The sequence below is a fragment of the Neolamprologus brichardi genome, unplaced genomic scaffold (assembly GCF_056152115.1).
Source record: "Neolamprologus brichardi isolate AB-2024 unplaced genomic scaffold, ASM5615211v1 NODE_ptg000033l+_length_6344489_cov_1, whole genome shotgun sequence".
Classification (NCBI taxonomy): domain Eukaryota; kingdom Metazoa; phylum Chordata; class Actinopteri; order Cichliformes; family Cichlidae; genus Neolamprologus; species Neolamprologus brichardi.
In genome coordinates, this window is record NW_028270137.1 from 2,483,160 (window position 1) to 2,489,444 (window position 6,285).

Below are 6,285 nucleotides of genomic sequence, written 5' to 3' on the forward strand. Positions count from 1 at the left end.
ATCCCAAAGGAAGGATCCCTCTATCATTTAACTTATCAAACTGAAAGAGACAAAATCAGTAATAACTAATGATGGCAGAAGGAGAGCCAGTGGCCCCGTGAGAAAGCTTATGCACGAGTGGGGAAAGCTTCATATGGAAAATCAGCTGCAACATCGTACAGCGGCTAAGCGATGGCAGCTTGTGCTGCCAGCACAATATCAACTCCTAGTGCTTAAACATCGCCATGATGACTTGGGTCACGCAGGGCAGAGAGGGTCATTCACTTGGCACGGGACCGTTTCTACTGGGCTTTTATGAAGAGGGACATTGAGGCGTATGTGACCAGAAAACACCCGTGTGTTGTGGCCATTTTTGTTGAATGTTTATAAAACGCAATTTGTATTAATTTTTGTTTTTTCTTTAAAGTTGTAAGAATATGCTGACCTAGTTTTGTTATGTAAATTTGTAATTCATTTTATTGGAAAAGTTTTTGGAAAGTGATTGGTTTATTGGCTTATGGACCCTCCCATTAATCAGGGGATTAAGAGCACCCTGGAGGGGTGTGGTAAAGATGGCTTTTTGTTTGCCAAATGTCTGATGGGAAGACGGGGGGGTTAGAAAATGATTTTTTGACCACTTTTGAAGTTGTTAAAGCAAATTGAGTTAACTTTCGTTTAATTTTAAGTTTTAAGAAGTTATTTGGTTGATTTTTCTTTATAATTTTCCACGAAATAAACGACATATGATTTTTAAACAATGGAGTCAGAAGTGCGTTCTAAAACAAACCTCCCGTTGCCACCCACGGCCTTTTCTTGGACTTTTTTGGTGTTTGGAACATAAAAGGCCGTGACACCCCTGCATTAAGCAAAAGAAACCAGTCAAACACATCAGCAACCCTACGACACCTGGCTGGAGCTGCTCACTCAAGGACAACACCATGCCATCCAAATGGCAACCCAGCTGAGCGATTTAATTGGACATTTCTTCAAATGCTAAGGACATTGGAGGAGAAGGCAAAGAGCAGCTGGAAAGAGCATCTGCCTCAGATAGTACATGCATACAACTGCACCAGGCATGAGGCAACAGGCTTTTCATCCCACTACCTCATGTTTGGTCGACACCGCCGTCTCCTAGTAGACTTCATTTTTGGCTTGTTAGCCAGAGATGGGACTGAAACACCTCAGAGCTATGCTAAAAAGTGGGCTTTGTGGATGGAAGAGGCTTATCATATTGCAGCTGAGAACAGCCAGCACTCTAGTGCAAGGGGTAGAAGAACTATGATCATCACACACAGAACACAGTCACTCTCCAACCTGGTGAGACAGTGTCCTAGTCCGTAACATGAGTGAGAGGGGAGGACCTGGAAAATTGAGACCTTACTGGGAACAAACTTTGTATGTCGTCAAACAACAAGTGAGTGACAGTCCCATTTACAAAATGTGTTCAGAGACGTAATGTGTTTACTTCATAGAAATCTCCTACACTACAGTGGCCCCTAGAGACAAAGCACATACAAACTCCAAAACACTTGCAAAATCCAAAACACTTGCAAACTCCAAAACACAACGGAAGTGCTCCAGGACGCTAGGGGCAGTGTTGAGCTCGATTTGCAAAATAAACGGCAAGTTTGTCTGTATGGGACAGTCTAGTCTCTGTCGTGCTTCCCAGGTTGCCTAGCAACCATGATACTAACCGCTGGAAACGTGTCATACAACTTTGTTTGACAGAAATGAAGGAGAACATATTTTGTTCATTTGTTTGTTTGTTTCTACATGAGCTTTGTGTGATTTGATAAGTATCTGAGGCTGAGACCACAGGACTGTAAAACATGATTTTTGGGCTTCATTTCTGGACTGAAAAGTTATTTAAGATTAGTTAGTAAATAACAATTAGCTAATGTTGTTCATGAGACTAAAGTCATATCACTTTGGTAATGTAAATATAATATGGCCAATATTATAGTTATTATATTAATCATTATTAGCTATTACAGCAGTGAACATGAACTCTGTGTAAATACTGAGCTTGAGTACAGATTCAAGTTGCAGTTATTTATGTCTTATCACCTTAAATCTTCACTCAAAGAGAAGTATCTTTGACAGTGCATATATAGGTGTACCATATATAAGAGACAAATGTTGTTCCTTCAGTATGTTGGCATTACTACATTTGGCTCCATTCTGCTGCTGATACATACTTTAGGTTTCTGAACATTAAACTTGTTTCTGCCTTTCATAGTGTGTAACTTGAAGGCCCTGAGTACTTTCTCCCACACTGAAAACACTGGAATGATAATATTATTTGAACATTACCTAATACAACTGATTCAGGACAGACAATTAGGTATGTTAAACTTTTCTAACAGTCCTTCACAAACAGGGAACAGTCTGTCTATTCTCTCCATCTGTCAGCTGCTGCTGGCTCTTCCTCCTCCCCTTCCTCACACACTGCTGAGTTTGTCCTGGTGGATCATCAGGGGTGCAAAGCCTCACAGATGATGTGCAGCAGTGGGTCCCTCAGTCTGTCCTCACTCTGGACACTGGCAGTTGTCACACATGGAAATCAAATGTGTGATAAGCTGCAGGATTCAAACACAAGTGTAACTTATAAATACATGTTCATACTTTTATTACACAATCAGAGAGAAAGAAACAGAGAGAGAGTGCAGGACAGACAGACAGGTGACAGTCTCAGGTGTACACACTGCTACAAAACAGCACCAGAGAAGGAGGTTTCAGTGTTTGTGTTATTACAAAACAAGAAGAGTTCCCAGCTGGTACAGTGGACACATGTGTGACTCCTGTGATTAAAGCATCTTTCTTTCAGCTTAACGAGTGAACCGTCAGCTCGTTCAAACACACGTTAAAGTCCGTGTGGCTCGACACCACCGAACAGAGGCAGCAATATAACATAGCTAACATTAACAGTGCAGTGAATCCTGCTTGTGCCGTGATATTCAGGACTGCAAACCGAGCAGCATCACTGACTTTCAGCTTGTTGTGTTTGTGGTAATATGACTGACTTTAATTATCCATAAAAACATCAGATTCTCTGTAAGAGTAAAGTCAACTATTGAACGGCGTATATTTTGAAGCAAAGGCTTTAAAACCAAGTTAGTACAAACATCACTAATGTCACATAACTTTCCCGACATGAGGCCAACAGTAATGTTTTAATGTTCTTCATTATAAAAACATTCGCGCATAAATAAGTGACATAATATTCAGTACTTACTTCTGAAAGTTTACTCTTTGGCGGCTCCGCTTCCGCCGTTTTTTTTCCACACCAACGCCGCGCTATGAAATCTGGGATATGTTGGGCCATGAAGGCTACACCGACCCATCCTTAAAATTCAGGTAAATTAAGGACGCATTTGAGGGCCGCATTTTGAGCAGCCTTTGAATTGGGACAGCCTTCGTCATGTCGCTGTGACGTAATAGGCCTTAAAATGCGGCCTTTAAGGCTGCAGACCCTGAATTGGGATACAGTCCAAATCCGGTCATTGGTACTTCCTGGCTTGTGTAGTTACTAGGTAACAAAAGCTCAACACTGCCCCTAGCGTCCTGGAGCACTTCCGTTGTGTTTTGGAGTTTGCAAGTGCTTTGTCTCTAGGGGCCACCGTAGGATTGAACCTGTGACCTTGGCGTTATTAGCACCACGCTCTGACCAGCTGAGCTAACCGGCCTACAACATGTGTGTGAACCGATCCTTTTGTTGACTAATATACGAAAAAAGCGGGTGGAAGAACTGTTAAGAAGACAAGAGAAATGTGTGTTTACAAGAAATTACTTCAAGCTGTACCAATGAAAGCCAACTCTTGGAAGCTCCTACTGATCAGAAGCCACCTGAAATAAGTGCATGCCACAGCATTTCTCCCATGTATCACGCTCTTAAAAACGTAGTCCTACCTGCCACATGCACATTGGATCCACCCACTAAGCCAGAGTATCATCTGCCAATGGAGGTCATAAAGCTTACGTGGCCCGATCTGTCACCTGGAAGTTGGCAGAGGTTTTTTTCTGGGATCCCAAAAAACAAAAACCACAATCTACCATGAGACAGCACCTTGGACAGTTGCTGGAATGGCCAGTATGGGGCTTGAACCCATGACTTTGGCGTTATTAGCACCACTCTCTGACCAACTGAGCTAACCGGCCTACAACTTGTGCAAAACCAACCTCTTTTTTTTGTCTAATATACCAAAAAAGAGTGTGGAAGAACTGTTAAGAACACCAGAGAAATGTGTGTTTACAAGAAATTACTTCAACATAGTGGGGAAAAAAAAGTCTTCTGTTGACTTACAAAAAACGCTTTAAGAAGAAATTTGCCACAAAACAATACATGGTGTGCATCTTCTAATGTTAGGGTCGATAGGTGTGATATAAAGCAGCAGTTTTTGATGCAGTATGCTGTGTCAGACTTTGGAAATGAGTGATTTATCCAGAAAGTAGCTGGAAAAGTGATTTGGAGATTGTAGCTGAGCATGTAATGTATTCATTAGCGTGTCATGTGTCAGTGAATTTTGTGGTTTGCTGTCATTTGTAGTTGCATACATCACTCACTTGGAAGTTGGCAGAGGTTTTTTTCTTGGATCGCACCAAATAAAATCCATAGTCTATCATGACACAGCACCTTGGATGGCTGGTGGAATGGCCAGTATGGGGATTGAACCCATGACCTTGGCGTTATTAGCACCACGCTCTGACCAGCTGAGCTAACCGGCCAACAACTTGTGCGTGAACCGATCCTTTTGTTGACTAATATACCAAAAAGAGGGTGGAAGAACTGTTAAGAACACAAGAGAAATGTGTGTTTACAAGAAATTACTTCAAGCTGTACAAATGAAAGCCAACTCTTGGAAGCTCCTACTGATCAGAAGCCACCTATGCAGTTCAGCTGATGAAAAATGTGGCTGGAGAAACTAACAAAGTCATACTTTAGTAGACTAAAATATGAAAACAGTCGAAAGCACTGTGTTTCCTAATGAAAATGCTTCAAGTATAGCGGCATGGCTGTTTTTTGAACAAACTAAAACACATTCCTTCAACGGGCAGTGAAACAGAGCACACTGGATCTTTTCCAGGTGGAGTTCCACCAACAGCATGCTTCCAAGTCGTGATTTTTTCACGCGTGTCGCTTGAGGTCATGGAATGTTATTGACTTTCTATGGTTGCTTCTAAGCCAAGATGACTCGAGCCTGGCACTGATAAGGCCAAGTTCATGGCTTCAGTCCCCAACCTGGCCATTCGAGCCTCGTTTGAGAACTCGTAGTCTCTGTTGAAGGACATGAAATTGACAACAGCGTAGCAATTTTGGATGACATAAAGGATGCAAGGTCAGCCTGCTGCGAACAAACTGGGAACGCATGCCTGCTCCTCAAGCACTCACAACCAACCACGAAGGGACTCGAACCCTCAATCTTCTGATCCGAAGTCAGACGCCTTATCCGTTAGGCCACGTGGTTTGGCAGACGTTCCCACTTTTCATGAACGTTCATTTGAGTCTGTTTGAGCCAACTGCTGGTGTTGGGTTGATCACGTGGCTGGTGGATATTTCTTGATTGTTGCTTGAAATAATTGATTGTTGCTTGAAATAAGTGCATGCCACAGCATTTCTCCCATGTATCATGCTCTTAAAAACGTAGTCCTACCTGCCACATGCACAGTGAATCCACCAACTAAGCCAGAGTATTATCTGCCAATGGAGTTCATAAAGCTTACGTGGCCCGATCTGTCACTGATAAGGCCAAGTTCATGGCTTCCCTAACCTTGCGTTTTGAGCCTCGTTTGAGAACGCGTAGAGCACAGGTGTCGGACTCCGGGCTTCGAGGGCCGGTGTCCTGCAGGTTTTAGATGTGTCCTTGATCCAACACAGCTGATTTAAATGGCTAAATTACCTCCTCAATGGCTGTGTCCCATTTCAGGGTCTGCACGTTTGAAGTACGCGCACTACGCGCATTACGCGTACTACGTACGGTGCGTACTATAAGTACGAGAAGTGCGGAAGTGAGAGGCTTGTGAAATGGGACGGTTTATGCTTCTTCGCGCTGTTCAGGTTGCCTAGCAACCATGATACTAACCGCGAGACACGTTACATACAGCTTTGTTTGACAGAAATGAAGGAGAAAATTGTTTTGTTGGTCAATTATTTTTGTCATGACATCACTTTGATTAGTTGAGTATCTGAGGCTGAGACCACAGGACTGTAAAACATGATTCAAGGGCTTCATTTCTGTACTGAACAGTCATTTAAGATTAGCTAGTAAATAATAATTAGTTAATGTTGTTCATGAGACTAAAGTCATC

The 6,285-nt window shown here is 42.5% G+C and overlaps 3 non-coding genes across 3 annotated transcripts; all 3 read right to left on the reverse strand.

Moving 5' to 3' along the window:
- Positions 1-4,063: 4,063 nt before the first annotated feature.
- On the reverse strand, positions 4,064-4,137 carry trnai-aau (transfer RNA isoleucine (anticodon AAU)). Its single transcript has one exon. It is a non-coding gene; the product is annotated as a tRNA-Ile (tRNA).
- Positions 4,138-4,630: 493 nt separating this feature from the next.
- On the reverse strand, positions 4,631-4,704 carry trnai-aau (transfer RNA isoleucine (anticodon AAU)). Its single transcript has one exon. It is a non-coding gene; the product is annotated as a tRNA-Ile (tRNA).
- A 667-nt stretch (positions 4,705-5,371) lies between these two features.
- trnar-ucg (transfer RNA arginine (anticodon UCG)) lies at positions 5,372-5,444 on the reverse strand. The gene has a single exon. It is a non-coding gene; the product is annotated as a tRNA-Arg (tRNA).
- Positions 5,445-6,285: the final 841 nt, after the last annotated feature.